At 36.5% G+C, this 18,755-nt stretch overlaps 1 long non-coding RNA gene across 1 annotated transcript in view; it reads right to left on the bottom strand.

The window, feature by feature from the left end:
• Positions 1-252: 252 nt before the first annotated feature.
• The window catches only part of LOC135578223 (uncharacterized), a 61,142-nt gene continuing 42,639 nt past the window's right edge, over positions 253-18,755 (bottom strand). The window contains exons 3-4 of the long non-coding RNA XR_010469598.1: positions 4,534-4,630; positions 253-540 (exon numbers count right to left, since the gene is read on the bottom strand). This is a non-coding gene — a long non-coding RNA (uncharacterized LOC135578223). The remainder of the gene's footprint in view (positions 541-4,533; positions 4,631-18,755) is intronic.

The following is an 18,755-nucleotide window of genomic DNA, read 5'->3' as shown; positions in this document are numbered from 1 at the left end:
CTATGTTGGATGAAAGAATAGGACTTCTTGAGCTGACTCTTTCAGAATACAATAAATAGAAAGCATCCATAGAAAGTATCCAATAAACTCTGTGTGAAGATCTTACACTGGGAGAGAAATACTACTAATATGCAGAGAACATAAACATGTATTTTCATAGCACATTAAGAGTGCAGGTAAATTGGATTGTGACAGAAAAACAAGCCAAAGATAAGCAAAACAAATGTCAAGTAGCATTTTTATTTATTTATTTATTTATTTATTTATTTATTTATTTATTTATTATTTCCATTAGCATTTGAATACTTTTGAGAGCAATGTAAAGTGAAATGTTCTATGTACCTCAGAAATAATTTGAGAGGCAGCAGCTTTTTAAACTTCTCCATCTTCCTTTATCCATATGTTTCATCTGTCACATGAAAGACCATCTGTTAGCAAAAGATTATTCAATTTTCAGGCTGGTCCCTCTTCAGGAGCATTTAGGTCCCAGTCTCTAAAAATGCTGCAGATCTCTTTGACCCTCTGTACTTGAGTTCCCCTCTGGTGAAAAAGCAAAGAGAAAAGCCTGAAGTCTGGGTAAAAACCTTTCAGGAAGCCACCAAAACAGTATTGGAAATGTTCTCAGATGCAGTAGTTTAAACCATGATCCCTTATGACAGAATAGAAGGATGCCCAAAGGTACCAGCTAGTAATACAAAACGCACATCTCTCCAGAAGTAAGCTGAGAAATAATCCTCTAGAACATTTAAAAATGTAACAATTTACAATGACTTTAACCTCTGATTTAAAGTGATTAAAACCTTCAGTCATTACAGGAAATAATATATAAATCAGGTACACATCTGGGAATTTATTTTTAAACTCCCTATCATACTATTTCCTTTTTATTTCTCTTTTTGCTACGGCTGTTACCCTTTTCAGCAATACCCAGGTTTAACTTTTTTATCTGGTGTTCTCAGTGTCAGTGAAATACAATTTGAACAGTGTAATTAGTATGGATTTGCACAGAGGCAGTGAGACCAGGTTTTAAAATAATGAACTTGCACGCAAGTGATGAGGAGAATTTGGAAGGAACTTGAGAATCTGGGGATATAACTGGGAAAAAGTCTATCCAAATTCAAAAGAACAAAAAGATTCTTTAAAGATTCATATACGTTTCAGAAGCTCTTGAAAACACATCTTATTTATTATGATTTAAGTCTTAAAAATGTGAAAGCTTAAGAATCACTTTGAATCATGATTTTTAATTTATAGAATATCCATTTTTATATTACATCTACCCATATTTAAGTAAAAATACATTTAATTGTGTCTTTAATATCGAAAGAAAGGAAGTGTTTGAAACCCTTGCTCATCCAGTTTTGGTTTCTATTCCATCTGAGACATTACTCTTGTAAATCACTAAGACTGTGGCTCCCCATGTTTTAGTTCTTCAGACACAGGAGCTGTCCCACCCTTTAAGGAGTGTTTTGAGGATAACTACATTAACTATTGTGAGGTTTGAGATCGCATGCAAATAGTTACCAATGAGAGAAAAAATTCAAACACTTTTCACTTGAAATAATTGACTATGCTATCAGCGTGCAAATCAAGGTTTCTATAAACAAACTAGTACATGCATACACATATATGTATATAAGTTCATGTGTATACACACACATATTTTGAGAGGAAAAGCAGGTATTTAAATTAGGCAGACAAAATGTCTAGCATTTAAATGCATCCTAATCTTCCAAATGACATTGGTTTATTTTCCCTCTCATTTTGATTTAATTTTTCCAAAACAAAGTGTTTAATCCCTGAGCAAAACTGATAAAAGAGGGTTTAGACAGATAGAGTGTAGGGATCCTTCCAAGGTTATCAGCTTGTGAGAGCTCTGCCACCTGTAGTTTCCCAATGTTTCTCAGATCTTTCCTGCTGTTTGATTTTCCATTCTCCACTGAGCTGTTTTTCATGCAACTGTTAGAATGTGAGTGGGGCCCATAAGCTAGGCCATGTCAAGGTTTGAACAAGAGCATGATAATGGAAACAGTATGCTGGAAAGACACTGTTTTCAAAAGTTTTACAGTAGATTTACAGCTGCGGTTTTGCTGGAATACAAGCTGCGCTGGGGTGAGGCACAATGAGGAAGCTTGTACATGAGCCTATGAAAGGGACAGAGCTACGCCATTCAGTAAATGCCATTGCAAACAAGAGTCTTAGAAAGCACATTATTGAAAGAGATTCCAGAAGCATTTAGAATTACCTTCAGATATTTTAGAAGAGAAAACAAAGAAATTGAAACATTGCCTACCCCCTCTATTCCTGAATATTTCTTACATGGGCTGGGAGCTGGAAATGCTTACATATATTAAGATCAAAATGAAAATGTTTTGACTGAAAATCCATTAAAAAAAAATGTGTGAATTTGCTGATGCTGGAGATTCTTGCTATTGTTGAATTTTTTGGGTGGGTAGATTCACTAGAAGAGAGTTTCCAGACTAATCTGTTCTGCAAAGGGCGATCTCTTCTGTAGCCATGCAGACAGGCAGCTGTGGTTGAATATTTCCTCAGCTCAGTTTTCACTAATTGTTTGCAATACCTTTTCTCCTTTACAAGCTGAATTTAGGCAGTGAGTTGTTTTCTGCCTTTTTAAAAAATTTTATTTATTTTATTTTTTTTTCCACAGTGCGGATAAAAACTGGAAAAACAAACAAAGGTAGAAACAATTCCAAAACAGGTAAAACACCTTCCAGGAAAAGAGCATTCTACATTGTTTTCAGTGTTAGAGATGGAAGCAGTAACAGTGTCTTTTATTAAGGTTCCCTTTAAAACATGCTGTATTCAGTCACCTATAATTTTGCTGTATTTTAAATGATTGAGCTGACATTTCAAAAGCTGATTGCCTTTCTTACACATAATTACATTATTTTTATATGTGTTTTAATTTAAGTCAGAATGATTTGGATATTTCTGAAACTGAAGCTTGAGAAAAATATATTGGCTTTGTTCATATTAAACAAGAGAAATCTTTCCTTTGAAAGAATGTAAAAGCTATCTGAAGGAAAAGGAAAAAGCCTTTATATCAGGGATGTGCCTTTTGCCACCCTGAGGACAGGCTGAACAGATTTGTCTGGGTTTTAAGTCTGTCTGGGCTTAAACATGTGGAATGTGAAAACTCAAAAAAGTCATTAAATGCAATTCTCGCTTTTATCTGAGTTTGAACTTCTTTGTTTAACATTTGCTAGTTTGGTCTTTTTGCCCCTGTTGTAATCTTAGAGATCTTGGGTCTGGCAAATCTGCTGTTCAGCTCCAGCAATATTTTCTTTCAGAGAACGACCATGGACTAAGTCCAGGATTTAGGGCAGAGTTCAAGCACACTCACACTCTAACCAACATATACTAACTTGTGTATGCTCTTGCCATGTATTGGCACAACACCCTGAAGGATTTCTGAGACCAATAAAACCTTGCAAGTCTTTTTGCCCTTATTTTTTTATAGAGGTCAAGATACTTATATATTACATTGTACTTGCATCCCAGTCTGCGTTTTTACATACCTTGTCTATTATACAGCACAGGAAGACCCCATGAACCATAAATACGTCTTTGGCTTCCTTTCTTTTAACTCTGCTTTTTAGCAAGATTGTTCACCTTGTACCAGAGTCTTTACCCTTTAAGCATACTCTTGTGTGGACAGTACATCTGTCTGCTGCATCTCTCTTCTGTAGGCCCTGCTTTGACTAATTCTCTAGAAAACTTATACATGATTATACCTTTGTACATGTCCTAGCAGCAATACCAAGCCTACCATTACAACCACAGGCAGTGAACCTGCTCATCCTGTAGTTTGAATAATGTGCCTTTGGTCCTCTCTTAGGCTCTTCCCCCAAACAGTATAAAGAGAAACACAAGACAGGAGAGGGAGGAATAAGTTTGTATTAACAAATAAATAGATGCAACAATAGGTTTGGGGAGAAAGAGAAATAGAATCAAAAGTTGGAAAACAGAAAACTGGGCTAATGAAGCATGAGACTGGATTCCTGAGGGAAACAAAGCTTCACAAGGTTTGCTGTGGAGAATGAGACTGGAGTCTGGTGTGTGGGCAGTTGCATCCATGATCTAGTGAAGAGACAAAGTACAGATCGGTCTGACAAGAAAAACAATATGAATCAAGGAAGCAGTGGAGGAAATGGCATCTGCTTTGCTGGAAAAGGATGACCACTGAAATTAGATAGCTCTCTGAGGCAAAGTGTAAAACTGGAAAGTAATACAGCAAACAGGATGTAGGACAGTTTGGAAAGCTTAAGTAGAATGGAACAGAACAATTATTGTGGGAAGTGACTGTAAAACTAGTCTGTGAAAAGGAAATAGTAGGAATAGTAAAATGGAAGAGAGTTTTGTTTGTTTGTTTTAGTAATTTCAAAAGACTCAGAGAGAGAGCGAATGAGACAAGTTGGGACTAACACCATTTCAAGAGGAAAATAGAAGGGAAAAAGAGCCCAGGATGGTGAAATAGCAAAAGGATAATTACAGAAGAAAATGCAAAATTACTCAAGGCTGGGGTGAACAGAAGCTCCAGCTAGAATCCAGGATGGAGCCGTGATTTTTTTAATTCTAGATTTCTTCTATCAGAAATTTCTTCTTCTTTCTGCAGATAGAAAAAATTGACATGGTAAACATTTATATTTATGTCTTCTGCATAGAGCATGGAAGAGTGCGATTGCTATCTCTTAGTTACTTCTTTACCTTAAGACCCTGATCACTGGTCAGGACACATGGGAAGGCACTGTGATGCCCTAAGGTGGAGTAACACACATACACATACAAAACATGTACAGAGGTACATGCCTACATACGAGAAAGAAAACAAACCCAAAACTTAAAGGACTCAGAAGTTACAAAATTCCAGGATAAAATTATTCAAGTAGTATTAATTCAGCCTCCTTATATGTATGCATTACGATATAGTCTTTAGTGAAGTGATCATTTCCACAGGAATCCTGGCACATTCAGAGCATAAGAGGCATATTCAAAGAGTAAATCAAGTCTTATTATTAAAAGGTTGTTTGTAACTAAAACGGGACTTCAAACAGAAAAGGGAGGATTTCCTTGTTGAGATCTTTGAATATGGTTCTGAGGAATTTCATTCCTCCCCGCCCTCTTCCCATCTATGTGATGCTAAGCAAGTCATGCAAACCAGACTTTTCTGAGGTCATTGTTAATTGCATGTCCTCGTGTTCTACATGTCCAGCATGACACATAAGCACCTATGAGAAATTCTCTGCTCTCAGAATTGCGACTGAACTTACTGGAACCCAAACTTGAAAAACATGAAGTGCTGTACAACATCACCTTCTCAGGAAAATCAAATAAATGTCCCAACCGGGTGCCTTAAAGTACCACGAATACTCCGACCTTTAAACATCTAACCTTTCTTCTCTATCCTGCCCTCCCATTTGCAAAATGGAGGTTACAATGCCCTTCATTAATTGGGGTGTTGCAGAAACAACTTCAGGAATGTTTGTGAAGCAACCAAGTATTAATCTCTAGTATCAAACACTGTAAGAAGTTCTAACCTTAATATTAATATTCTGCCTACGTGTAAGGTAGATGAAGTACATGAAGACTGAAGACTTCTTGGAAGTAGATGAAGATTGTGCCATTGGGCTTTTTCTCTGATAACCGCACTTTATTAACCTAAAAGACAATTCTGAACAGTTTCTCAGATGAGTAATCATCTTCTATCATTAAGGTTAATATCCTAATGCAAATATAAAAGAAGGCTGAATTAAAGCTGCATAGGTAATCTTAAAGATACTTTTTCTAAACTCTGGGGAATGGATGTCTTCATACAGTTCTATTATTGCATGTACATTTAGGCATAAAAGAGGTATTTATAAGCTACATGAGTGTGTGTCTTGTATGTTCATAATACCTGTTTTTTCACCAGTCTTTTCGTCATGCTTCCTCGCTGCTTCATTTCCATAATTTTTCCAATGTATTAGGGAAATTCAGTAATGATTTAGCTGAGCTTTGAAAAATGAACCAGTTTCTGTGTTAATCTAAAATAGGCCATCTGAACCAGCAGGTCTGACTATGTGTGAAATGAGGTAAAACAAGCTCATGAATCCACAACTGAAATACAGTTTTCTAATATACATTCAGTGTATGGGACTTGGTACTGTACACTTCTGAACTGTTTGTTTTTCCAGCCTCTAGTCTTTAAAGAGGGTACATTATATGTGGCGGCAACCACAGAGGCATGTCCGCTGCCAAGTAAAAATATTACTACAGATCAGTAATGTAGCCTAATTGTTTTCCCTCTGGTCAAGTCACCCAGAAATACTTGCATTTATACAGCTCTGCAGTAACAGTTAGTTAGATGAAATGACCTGCCTTCAGGAGAATTAGAACAATTTTCTGAGTTTCTGTTACAGAAAAAGGCTTCTTTCTTTGGGAAATTATGCATCCTTCCTGAGCTTGGTATTTTTACAAATGGAGATTTCTATCAGGAACAATCATTTTATGCTGAAAAATGTTCTTGCCTCCTGGATGTGTACATAACATACTGTGTGGGATAGCTGTAGGACATGAAACCATTTGAAAGTTACTAAGGCAATTAAACTGCAATGAGGAGAAAGCAAAAATAACTTAAGTGGCTAAGACTAGCATCTTCTTGCTCCTTATCTGGATGTACTGGTGAGGAATGAATGGACAAAGACTGCCCAGTGTTCCTGGACAAAGTAATTAGCTTCCTTCCTTATCAGAGGACAATGAATCTAAAACGAGGAGGAAGGGTCAAGGATTAGAGGAACTGCTCATATCCTCCCTTTACAGCTGCATGCAGTGTGTTTTCTGTGTTCCCTCAGGGCTCAGTGCTGGGGTTTCACTTGGTATAGGCTTATGCTCACGTGGCACAACCCAGTTCCTTAGAAAGTGTGAAGACATTCTCAACATACTCAGAGCTAAGATAAACAAATTAGCTTATCAGTCTCTGGTGGAAAGGGGGAGATGCTTTCCTGACTTATCTCTAAATAACCTACTATTAAGGTCAATTTGATAGAGAGGAAAATTATGTCATCTGAGAAAAATTTTATAAAGCCTGCGAATCAAGTACAATTTTCTATAATGAGTTGAATGAGCTGAAAAGGGCTGATCTTCAGTTAGTGGTGTAACGTAGAAGGCCCTGCTTGGCTGACGCTATATATGTAAACTGATCTACTGCTTAGCACATCTAAACTAATCGAAAAAGCTAAAAAAATAGACTGAAAGTTAAAGAATTCTGTGAGGTAGAGATAATAGAAATAATTTAAAATATTTTAGATGGATTTAAAAGAAGCGCAATTAAATCTTTCTGGTAATAATTCCTTTTCTCTACTGGGATAAATGTGTTGTGCCTCACAATATAGTTACTCACACAGCATAGTAGTACAAAGCCAAATTGGCTAACAATTGGCCTACTGTTGGCCTTTCCTAAGAGGTGAAATGAAGCATAATTGGAAAAGAGTCTGGGGTTACAAAGAGAATCTTTTGAGAAGGATTATGCAACTTTACTTGCCCTGTGAGCTGCACAGCAAAATCTTCGTGTGGCCAAGACACAAGAGGTACTTCCACACACGGCCAGAGGGAGAGCAACCTCCAGAAACAGTTCATAGGTAAGAGGTGACACCAGCCCTGCTAGATCATTGTTGCTCGATTTCCAGGTGCTACAGTACCTTCTCTCCTGTTTCTTTCCCACCTCCCCCAGCCACCTGTGCCCATGTCTCTCACATTGTGTGGTGTAAGCACAAGTGAAGCACTTTGCCTTAGAATTAGACACAGACTTGGGAGCTACTGCTTGATATTTTAAAGACATGAAAGAAGTGCCAGAAGAAAACTACAATGTGATGAAGTCATAGTGAACTTGCACTTATAAAATCTGGGTTTCCTGGCTCATTTTCAAATAATCAAGCTTCTTTTTATGCAATAATTTTACTTGCAAGGAACCTTGTAAAAACTCCTGAACCAGCTAATATAGTAACGTATTTTCCAGGAAGAAAATAATTATTTACAATAGGTCCCTTTGAGAGTGTCAAGCCACATACAATTTTTTCAGCAGTTTTTGTAATTTGGTTATGACTATTTTCAATATACTGTATAAAAATGACATTGACTTACCTTGATTTTCCTAATTATATCTCTAGTCTAGTTCAGTTAAAACAAAGTTTCTAGAAGCACTGCAACCCAGAGAGGTTTTTTTGTTATATTTAACGTAACAAAGAAAAGCCAGAGTAATATAAAAGTCAACATTTTCTAGATTGACTAGGGATTTGAGACAACTTGCAGCTGGGTTTGGTTTTGTTTTGCTATTGACAAACAGCAGCCCTTGGAAAATCTTGAACAGGATTTTGTTACAACCTAGTCACCACTCTGAAAGTTATATTTTGTTTGAGATGTAGACAGAAATACCTTCACCAGAAGGTTTATTTCAACCTTTTATTTTTCTCTATTTGAAACACAATGACTTTGGGATGGTGTTAGGTTCTGTTAATAAGCTGTTTGTTCCTGCTGGTAAGTTTATATGCTGAAATTAATTTTTCTAAAAAGTTAAAAATCTCCACGGTGTGGTTCCTGAAGTACTAGGTCAGCTTAGGCCCGTTAATTAATAAAAAAATGTTAATAGGTTACTGTTGAGAAGAAGAATCCAGCATGGGATTTGTGTTTTTAGTTGGTCATAGTCTTAATTTTTTGCGTAGTCCTTTGCAACCTTAGAAAAATGCTAGGCAAATTTTTTGAAGGTTGAAGCTATTATGTACTAGTGTTTTGCCATGGTGTACAGAAGAAAAAGCAGAAACATTGTGGAAGTGTGTTGCAACTGCAGAATTACATTAGCTCTCTGAAATGTAAGAGGAATCCTGGAGAACAAGTGGTTTGTGTAAAATTAGTTCTGAATTTTAACCCTGACTGAAAGGGTGACACTTTTCCTGGCAATCTCTTTATTTAATCGTTTAATGTTTTTTGACAAAAATAACGCAATACGGGCCCAAAACCACACCAAGTCACCAGCAATTGGCACAGAAACATTCTAGGACTATAAAATAAAAATCATGAAGTAATGTTGAAAAAAAGATTTCCATTTTGATTAGCATTTCTGACAGTTGCCATTTATTCATTAGCAGATTATGTTGGGCAGGATTCTCCACCAACATCCTTCTCGTTACTTCTGTCAAAGAAAGATTTCATATTTACTCTTATCCTAAATTCAAAGTGATGGTTCTCCATTGTACACATGGGGTCTAGATTTTCTGTTGTCTTGCAGGGTGTTATTGCTTATATAATTGTATATAAATTCAATGTGGATGTGAAAAGCAGAATGCTTGTATGTCTTATGCCTGTGTATAAAGGAGTAAATTAGGTCCGTATATTTACATGGAGATTACTTATTCTTGTTAATAATCCAAGGATCACAGTTATCCTTGTGTAATTTTTGGCATCATTATAAAGTATTATTTTCATTGACTTTCTTTTATTTAGGGAATCTATTAAATATCACTGCAATTATAAATGAAATTGTTTCATATACAATGAAAATAGCTTTATTTTGCAGTGGCTATTCCAGTTCTTCTAATAACTTATTTAATTACTACTTTTGCACGAGAAAGAACACAAAAATCTTAATCTCCAGATTGCTATTCTTCACACTTTACAAGGCAAACCAACCAGATGTTGAGCTACAATTGAGTTTACTGCTTTTAAGGACAGGTATATATATATATGTTTTTGCTAATGATGTACTTGCAAGCAAATAAAGTGTATAAAGATTTAGAAAAGAGGCTGAATTCCCACTTTTCCAATCAAATTTGGCAATTATTAAAACAAAACAAACAACCAAAAATTTCCCCCCGCCCCCCCGAAAAAAAAAAAAAAAAAGATAAACTGGTTAAACATCTTAATAGGGATTGATCTTAGTATAACTTTCGTTCCAGGGTTCAGGTGTTAATAGAAGGCTGAAGTTATTTGTGCTTCAGAGACTTTTGCCAGTGACTGAGGACTAAAATCTTAAAGGTGTATTTTAATTACATCAGTATAATACATTCCTTTGCAGCAAGTACTGCAAGTCTATACTCACATTTATTGAAATTTGAAGTTGAACATTTTAATTCTCCTGAATTGTATAGTGTATTTATTTAAACTGTATTATTTAAACATTTTGCAAGAATTACTCAGCTTTCATTTCACTTTGTATGAAATGAAACTCACTGTAGTACACTCAAAAAACTGGCATACTTTTTGTATTTGCTATAGTCAAATATAATATTCTGTTCTTTATTTAATAGCTGTAACCATCACAAAAGATCAACTTCACCATTAATTTCTCCTGGAAATGTCTTCTTGAGTGTGACCCGTTTTTATCTTTTTTTTTTGTTGTTGTTGTTGTCATTCTCCTTCTCCATAAAACATCCTGTTTCTGTCTTTCCTTTTAACCTATGCTGCAGAGAGGTGTTTTGCCATCATTACATGGCAGACAATGCACCCACAACGGCACTGAGATAGGCATTCTGTCTCACAAAGAATGACCCAAAGGCATGAAATGCTAATGCAAAGATCATGAAAATGCAGATCAACCAGGAAACCAGTCCTCTCCCATAACTGTGATGAATGCCACCAGAGAATGAGAGAGGACTGCTAAGGGTCTGTTATTGGGGAAGGTTCATGCCAAAGATTGTGAGCCAAGCATAGGAGAGCGCATTAGGCATTAGATGGAGCAGATGAATAGGAATACCAGTGGTAGCAGTGCAGGGCAATTCCACACCATAGATTTGCACTTGTCTCCTCACCTTTGTTTAAACAAGAAGGTGTGTCTGCTTTCTGCCCTTGCAGACTTTTACCTGTGGCACTTCTTCATGTCTCAGAAACCTCTATGAAGTACATACACTATTACTATGGGACACACTGTGTTCAGTGGCTTGAATAGTTCAGGAAAGAAATGGAAATGAAGACCAGTTTCTTGCAAACTCCCTCACCTTTGACTGGAATGCAACATCCCATGTTCCTCTAGCTATGTAACTTCACAGTAGGGATTGCTTAGGACTCCCACACAGTCTCCATGACAGAATTAGACCTGTGGGTGCTAGTGTACAAGTGTTTATTTTAAATAACTCATATATGCATCAGTTGTGAAGTCTGATTTTCAAAATCCCATTTTAGTAGTAAAAATAAAGTGCAGGAGCAAATTCTTCAAGTTGCACATGTTACAGCTGTAAATAAGTCCTTAAATATATTCTTAGATTATCAGTTCTTCTTAATCTTAAGACAAAATCAGTCACTTCCCCTTGATCCTTAGAAATGCTTTTCTTTTAAATTGTTATTTCAATTTTTTAAGTCTTCAGTTTACAAAGGAATAGGAATTAGCTCTGCAGACATAACAAATTAGTCATATTGATCCTGCCAAAGGTACTAAATTATTAATAATCATCCCCTCCCTACAGAGCCAGTTTTAAACTAACAAAAAGCCTTTGTGGAATCTCTCATACAACCATCTGGACAATGTATAAAACCTCTTTTTTTCTTACCCAAATATGTTACATGGTTTAATCTTCACTGTTTTATGTTACTTGGGATATACATGGAGGAAAACATAAAAATAGACATTGCCCGTTTTGCTTTCATGTTTTGGGAGGTGACTAAGATTCTTAAATGCACTCAAGTTCCACCAAAGGGAAAAAGATAAAAAAGAAGAGAGAAAGTCAATACTCTTTAATGGCATTCCAGCTGTCTTGGTTCTCAGAGCCTTGTTTGCAGACAGCGATGTCAGCACTCCAAGTGAAATAAACTTTATTGGCCTGAAGTGCTGGTAGTGAATGATTGTATTACAATTGCTGATATACATACTCTGGTGCCAGAGACTGCTTAGACTGAATGAATATCATTGTTATAAATTGCTCCTCAGAGTAGAGGAAAAAAAAGTAAACACTTCTGCTGCATTCTCAGACAAGTGGCTGTACTGAGGTTTATGCCTGTTAGATTTGCATTTTGAATGAGATGTGCTTTTTCTATAGGGATACTGAAGCACTATTTAGAGATGGTCTTTCAGCATTTTGTGCTGTGTTTCTCTCACATGAGTGCAATCTCTGTGTGTTCCCTCCCCTATCATCAACACTGTACCATTGGGGAAATCACAAGGATTAAAGAGGATATTCTTATAATGAGAATCATACTCTATTATCTTAATTCAAAGTGAGTTGTCTTTTCCTCTATAAATGTCTCAGCCATTTAAAAAGGGTAGTCCAAAAGGTCAAAACTTTGATATCTTTGTACTGGGCAAAAAGATATATAGTCAATGAACACAAAACAAAAGTACTACTGTGAAGCGTGCTGGTGGTTTCATTATTGTATAACATAAAACCATTAAAGACCAGAACAGCCCTAGTGACTTCTGAACCTATTCATGTAATAAGTTGCTGCTAGGAGCCAAAAACTAGCTTCAATAAGTTGCTAAATTCTTTAGTAGAATCTGGACCTTAACTTATAATTTCTATATACTGTATATTCGTAAGCATCACGTGAGAACCTCTAACTCACAAAGTAAAATTCTGCAACATTGTGTTTCATACATTTGCTACCATATATCCAGAGATCTCTTCACAGTTACACTTTACTCATTCACTAAATTGAATATATATGGAAGAAGCATCTGTTCCTATAAGTTAGAGCAAGATTACCGTACATTATGGGCCAGTCAGATTTTAATTACCTGCAAGTTCACTAGGATTTTAGCTGGGCATTTAAAAAGTGCTTCTAAGGAAGCACTATTTCTTGCACTGCACTTCTGTCCCTCACAAAATGGTCTTCTCTGTTAAAATCAACACAGAGTTCTGTCAGGTCACAGCCTCTGACCAGCCCTTCTGATGTATCAGTGTCTTGTTGCCCAGCTACCTCCATCCCACAGTTCAGCCTTGAAACAAAGGACTGGTCCTGACCAGTTGTCCACTCTTTGTTCAGGGGCTTCTGCATCATAGAGGAACATGAAAATTAAAGTTTTCTCATTAGCCCTGTGACCAATCCTGCACGTTTGTGGTCCAAGATGAAACTGAAGTGAGGACACAGCAAACAGGCAAATCCAATATTCAAATACAATTTACAGCCTGATTCCAGTTCATACAGACATAATGTAAGAGTCACCAGAATCAAGCAGAATTAGTCAGTTGTGAATAGAGAGATTACCCTCAATATCACATTGTTATAAACCAAGAAAATTGTTCCCTGCCAACAACCAGTGTATTTCTAAGGAAAGTTTTAAAATAAGAGATAGATCTTCACTGCATATAAATCAGCATTCTTTCACTGAAATTAGGACCAGACCCTTGTTATTTATTAACAATGGTGTAAAATAATTGTATCGTTATAGTTTTTCTGCTATTGGAAATATAACAACAGAAATAAATCTCTTAAGATTGCCCCAAGTACACTCAGAACTCTGGTGCTTCACTCTGGACTTCTGTTTTGTTTATTCTTTTGTTTCTTGGGGTATTTACAGACACAAGCTTATGTGAACATTTTAAAATGCCATAAAATTTACAGCTTCTGAACTCAGAAATGTCAACACAGCTTGAGTTTAGATCAAATGTAAAAGGTCTTAGAAGTTTACATGTGCTTAGTTTTTGTTCACAACTTTTAGCTGAGGCCTCGACTACAATGATAAAAGTAGCTTGGCAGCATTATGTAAACCCAAGCCATCTACATCCAACTTAAACAGATTTTCAGCCTTTGCTGGCTAGTATTTTTTGGCCATTGACACTCTGTATGGTTAAACTGGTACAGTCTTGCCAATAGGATATTTTAAACAGTGCGTCCAGCATCTCCATTGTTTAAAAATTTATCTTCTTTTTTGAGTTAAATAACCTGTACTTATTTTAGTGACAGCTGAAGTACAAAACTCAAGGCTCAGACTTTCTTTCTGAAGTACTGTCTGGAAGCTTGAGGGAAGTTATAATTTTTAAACCAATAAATTGTATCAAGCCACCCATTATTAATATACAAACGTAATGTTCACTTTTAATCTAATTCTGGCATGGACAAATTAAATTGGTAAACCAATTTTTTTTCCAGTTAAAAAAATTCCATTAAACAGCCTCAGGTCTACTAGAAGGAAGCAAAGAATGTTACAGGTAATATGAGTACTCTACTGATGATTTTTTAAATTATATTTACTGATTATAATTATGCTATGATGATGTCTATAAGCCTCAGCCAACATTGTAAACCATTGTGCTAGAATCGACAGATATAAACATCATGAAAGAGTTCCCAGCCACCATAAGCTTGCAATTCTTCTGAATTCAAAATTTTTATCAATTAAGCTGCTTGTTTTTATGTTATGAGTACTATACTAAAGCCTATCGGCTACCACTGGGAAGACAATTTTATGTTTCATAGGTGAAAACTAGCTATATGATTGCCTGGAGGTCTATAAAGGTCTTTCCATCTATACAGCAGAACTTACGTGACTACTACCAAATTTACCTCCACATCAGATTCTCATGAATGCCCCATATACCATATGTTATGGGCTCTAAAGAACCTAATGCACAATAAAACACTTACAATTGAAAATCTGCAGAAAAATGCAATGAGTTATTACATTTCATTTCCAAGCTGAGCTGTGGAAAAAAAAAAAAAAGGCACAATTTTAAAAATGACATTTCAATTACAACTAAATGATAGTGCTAAAGGGAGAGTGTCAAGGTAAGTTTATGCCTTGACCTACTTTTCTCTTTATACTTTCAGACAGAATTCTTTGTCCATGTTTTAAAATAAATGTAGAGCTTGGGAGAAGAATTAGGGCGAGAGCAAGGGAAAATGAGCTCCTAGGTGAATTACACTCTGAGCCAGAGAAGTCAAAGGGTTCTGTACGTTCCCTGCAGACCAGCTGAGGTGTGAAACAGAGAAGAGATTTTTGGGAGTAAGAGGTAGAGCTCCATCTTCATGCACTTTCTGTCCTTGGACTTTTCACTAAGGTATCTGAACAAAATTAGTGGCACATTAATGGCAGATTTTGTCATAATGGCAATTGCAAAACCATAATTGGACTGAAGACCTGCATTTGTATTCTGCACCCCATGTAACAGCAAAAGGATAAAAAGTTTGCACATTGTCTTTTGTTATCCATTTAAACTATCTGTGTCGTATTCATATTTACTTGCCTTTTTTTTTTTTTTTAACCTTAAGAGAAAAGAGTGAGATCCAATGAAAGAGAGCCTATTCTTATCCTTTATTTATAGATCTTCTTCACTTTCAGAGAATAGATGTACACAGATATTGTATAATCTTGTCAGTAAAATACAGAGATGTAACATACAGGGAAGAGAGGAGCCCTGTTCAGGGCACTGGGCTTTGAGCACGCAGTACTGTTTCTCTGCCCATGGCTAAATTCAAAGCACTTGCTAATGCTCACTCTTATAGAGTCTATCTGTACAGCCCTCCACGTTGCAGCAACAGTTCACAGACAAATGCTTAGACATGCTGAAGTTAATGAAAATATACTAAAGCTCAGTGTTACTTTTCTGTATGAGGGCCTTTCTTCTGTATATTAGCAGTCATTGACCGGTTTACTGAACAGATCTCTTTATGGAATAAATATCTTCTCCTCCTCCATATCCTGCATTCTTGTATCTGTCACATTGCTCTTCTTTTGTCTCAGTCATAGGCAGGTATTGTGTTAATAGCCTCATGTTCATTCTCAGAAAGGAAAACAAACAAACAAACAAACAAAAACCAACAAAAATGAGCAAGTGTGTGTTATTCACATAGCAGCTTTCTTCTCTGGAAACATCAGCTCTCTGCTGTTACATGCTATAGCACCATGCATTTTTCAGCTGAACTTTACATGTTGAAATAATAACTATTTCCTGTCCTTTAAGAACCGGAGAAAAGACATACAGGATCCATCCAGCCCAGTATTCTGTCCCAAAAAAAGTACAAAATCAGATATGAGAATCACAGAATCATTTCAGTTGGAAGAGACCCTCAGGATCATCGAGCCTAACCATAACCTAACTCTGGCACTAAACCATGTCCCTAAGAACCTCATCTAAACACCTTTTAAACACCTCCAGGGATGGTAACTCCACTACTTCCCTGGGCAGCCTGTTCCAATGCCTGACAGCCCCTTCCATGAAGAATGTTTTCCTAATATCCAATCTAAACCTCTCCTGGTGCGAGTTGAGGCCATTTTTTCTTGTCCTATCACTATTGGCAGATCACTACAAGAACAGATGTTTGTGACACCTTTTCTTCCACCAGTTACTAAATGAGGACTTTCTGAGCCAGATGTAGTTCCTATGTATTTATTAATCCTTGGCATCTTCCTCTTGTAAGGAGGCAAAATTGGGAACCATTCACAGTAGTGCTTTTATTAGGTTGATATGTTTATGAAATAGAATTCAGAGGTTAGGAGAATGATATCTACTTTAAGGCATAATCATACAGAAAAAAAAGACAAGAGAAGCTATTCATTTTTGTTGCTACTGTAGCAAGGAGGATCATTCACTGTAGTTATTATGAACATGACTTATAATAAAGACATTTTTAAAACTACAAAAAGTATTTCCAATGCATGCTGTAACAGGCATAACAAACCTGCCCAATTTTGGCTTCGTATTGCTGTGGGAGATGTGTTAATGACCTACTGGAATTGGAGCTGACTACAGGTCTTATTAAACTAATGGGTGGAGTAAGCATTCAGCTACCTTGAGTAGTAAAAACAGCTGCATATGCAGGAGCCAAAACCCACTGCAAAACTGACAAGACCACGTTGGCTAAAGAAATGCACAGAACTGAAAATGGGTGTTCCCTTTACAAAGTGACATGCATTCAGCTGACAGAGAGCCCTTGCGGAGGAACACACAGGGCAGCTGTTGCTTGAACCAGGATAGAGAACTTCAAAGCTTCATAGAACAGTTGTCCTAAAGCAAAGTAGTCCCACTACTAATCATTTATCTGAGGCATATATCTTCTTTCAAAAATTCATCAAGAAAAAGCCCCATCATTTTCTTTCTCATGGTAAAGGAAATCACTTTTGAAAGTTTTGGAGTCAAATAAATAGTGAACAATACCTGTAGTGTGGATTCTTGACTGTGTTATTTTTTCTTAATCTACTTAAACTTCTGTAGGAGACCTAAGTTATACAGTATTTATTTATCCTTCTCCATTTATTCTTCAGAAATATTTTATTTACTCCATCTGCAAAATGGAGATCACAGAGGCTTTGTCTGGAAAGAACCAGAATAACTGTTAATGAAAAGTGCTTTATAAATACAAGGTATTAATTATCCCTAACTCCCTGCCTACTTTCACAATGAGAAACTGTCAGGGGAAAAAAAAATATCTAATACCTTCTTTAATTAATCAAACAAGTTAAAAAATAACAATAAAACCCAACAACAGCAACAGAATCCTTAAGTCTTGTTGGAACAGATAAGCAAGAGTAATAAAGAAATTATAAAAGATAATAAAAAGCATTTATTTGTAACATACATTTGTTTCAGGAATGGAATTTTAACTATTCTTATTTCAGTGAATGTGTAGTAAGAGAAAATAGTGGAATTCTACATTTTATGTATTGTTCCCAGCTTCAGCAGGTAAAGTTGATAATGTTTTGGAACATAACAGCATCTTCTGCTGGAATTTATGCAGCTGCCATCTCTGTGAGGCTTCTGGACATGATTGTATTGTCCGGGGTATACTAGTATATATTTACCACAACTGTTTTTTTAGTAAGCACATGTACATACTCAGTAATAATGCCAAGTGTATGTATCTAATAACACAAAAACTCATTTAAAATTATACCCAATTATTTTATAATGTTAAATCTTCAGTACACTTTGATAACAGAAATTCGTTAGTTCTATTGACAGTCCTGTGAGGTATATGGGAAGACTTTACCAGTATTCCTGTTTTACAGAGAAGCGAAACTGAGACATGAGCATGAATCAGCAGCACAGCCAGTGTGATGGTCTCTCTGGCTGTTTCCCATTAGCTGGCCAGTGCTTCCCCTCTGGAAGCTCAATTCCTCGGTTACATACACTGTGCCCTGTGACACTTTCACATCCAAGGCTCCCTGAGTGACACATGGCCCACAGCCAGTGATTTGTTTCATCTGTGCACTTCACACCCTGACAGCATAAAGCAATGATAAAGCTGACCCACAGAGACAGGTAGGAAGTGTCTGCCCCCCATGCAGTGGCTTTAATCACTGCTATACAGATCCTGTAACATGATTACAGAACCAGCTTAGAGGATTTTGCTACTGACTCCATCCTAATGACTAAGCCTGCATTTATAGAGACTATGCCCAGGGCTTGTTACCCTTCAGCCAAAACCTCAGAACAAATGCAGGCAGGATTCTTCCTTGATGTCTCCTGAACAAGTTTCTGAAGATAAATAGCTTAAACTGCTTAAAGAGGGTACATTTTGCATCAGTCACAGTATCTGTAGAGACCAGGCCTTGTCCTCTGCCATTACTTTTCCTGCATTGGGATAACAAAAGGAGAAGTTGTTTTGCTTTTGCAAGTAGGATGCTGAGCATCCTCCCAGGGGCCAGTTTTGCAATCCACAAATAAGCCTGTACTTCTACAACTGTTACTAAACTAGTAGCTCTCTGGTGATTCTGTGAGCACTGGCAGTAAGGAAATTTTTTTTCCTATAGAACTCTGACTTCTTGACTACCAGCTTTGACAGTTGGGGCACAAAGTCTCAATTAGGACATTCATGAAGATTTTACTGTATATAGT

This window comes from Columba livia, chromosome 1, assembly GCF_036013475.1.
Source record: "Columba livia isolate bColLiv1 breed racing homer chromosome 1, bColLiv1.pat.W.v2, whole genome shotgun sequence".
Lineage (NCBI taxonomy): Eukaryota > Metazoa > Chordata > Aves > Columbiformes > Columbidae > Columba > Columba livia.
Note: the sequence above shows the minus strand (reverse complement) of the source record. Positions and strands in the feature narration are given on the sequence as shown.